Below are 1,371 nucleotides of genomic sequence, written 5' to 3'. Positions count from 1 at the left end.
CGCATGTAAGTAAATATATTCGAAGACGATAGAGCACGCACATTTGTCTGAATACAGGACGTTAGGAGTGTCGATACAAATATTCAAAACAACGCCGAAGGAGATTAAATTTTCCAGTATACATTTTTTGGCGAATAAAAGCAAAACAATTCGAGGCTACTTCTTAAGAATTCCGATGCATTGTGATACTTGCACCACAGATACATTCAAATAGAGGAACGGTTTTGGACGGATTCATTTATTTGTAGATGTATTAGAGTTCACGGAAGCCACAGCACAGCCTATTAATGAATAATCTGTATCCTCTTCCGCCTTACATTTACAGCGAAGGCCCATATTTCACCCTTCGACTATTCTTCTGTTAAAACGGTTTTGCATCAGTCGATCTTGTGCTGGTGCTTGCGATGTTCTGCTAAACTATACTCTAGGGAGTTTTAGTATGGCGGCATGCACCCATGAAACCAACAGCGCTTAGAAGTCTTCAAAGTCTAAAACACGGAATTGTGCATAAGACGAACCCTTTGCTCCACGCCCTCAGAAGTCCCAATTTCGTTGTTGCATCTATTTGCACTGGACTTAATTTCTCAAGAGGATGCTGTTATTGCAGCAGTAAAATTTAAAGAAGCCGGCCCATACGTACATATATCGAGGGAATCTAAGTTCTCACTCACTGCCTAAATCCATAAACTTTTTTTGAAGCAGGAGTTGTTTTTCACCTGAAATAAGGCTAATAACATCTTTTTGCCTCTCCGGCCACAGGAGTGTGTATCAGGTGGATATGTTGGCAAGACCCCTGTGTCTACAGAGAAAAAGCTAGTCTTCATCTTCTCAGACAGCCTGAAAGCTTTAAGCTCACAAATAGCCAAAGCAAATTAGCTTAAAGTGCAAAACCGCGTATCAACAAAATGCAAAACTACGTATGTGAAGTTGTAGAAACACTCATATTTCAAAATGGTTCTCTTTTTTATAAAGTGATCGTATTTCTGGCTAGTATATTTCAGGACGAATGGGTAAGGATTGAGTCAAGAGCTTGTGTGAGCAAATCTAATTTTTGGCAGCCAATTTCAGTTACTCGGTTTTGCACAATGACGATACGCGGTCTTGTAACGGGTGATTTTTTAAGAGCTTGATAACTTTTTTTTTAAAAAAAACGCATAAAATTTGCAAAATCTCATCGGTTCTTTATTTGAAACGTTAGATTGGTCCATGACATTTACTTTTTGAAGATAATTTCATTTAAATGTTGACCGCGGCTGCGTCTTAGGTGGTCCATTCGGAAAGTCCAATTTTGGGCAACTTTTTCGAGCATTTCGGCCGGAATAGCCCGAATTTCTTCGGAAATGTTGTCTTCCAAAGCTGGAATAGTTGCTG

This window comes from Rhagoletis zephyria, unplaced genomic scaffold, assembly GCF_001687245.7.
Source record: "Rhagoletis zephyria isolate East Lansing unplaced genomic scaffold, Rhagoletis_zephyria_1.1 Rzeph_scaffold_22192, whole genome shotgun sequence".
NCBI lineage: Eukaryota > Metazoa > Arthropoda > Insecta > Diptera > Tephritidae > Rhagoletis > Rhagoletis zephyria.
Note: the sequence above shows the minus strand (reverse complement) of the source record.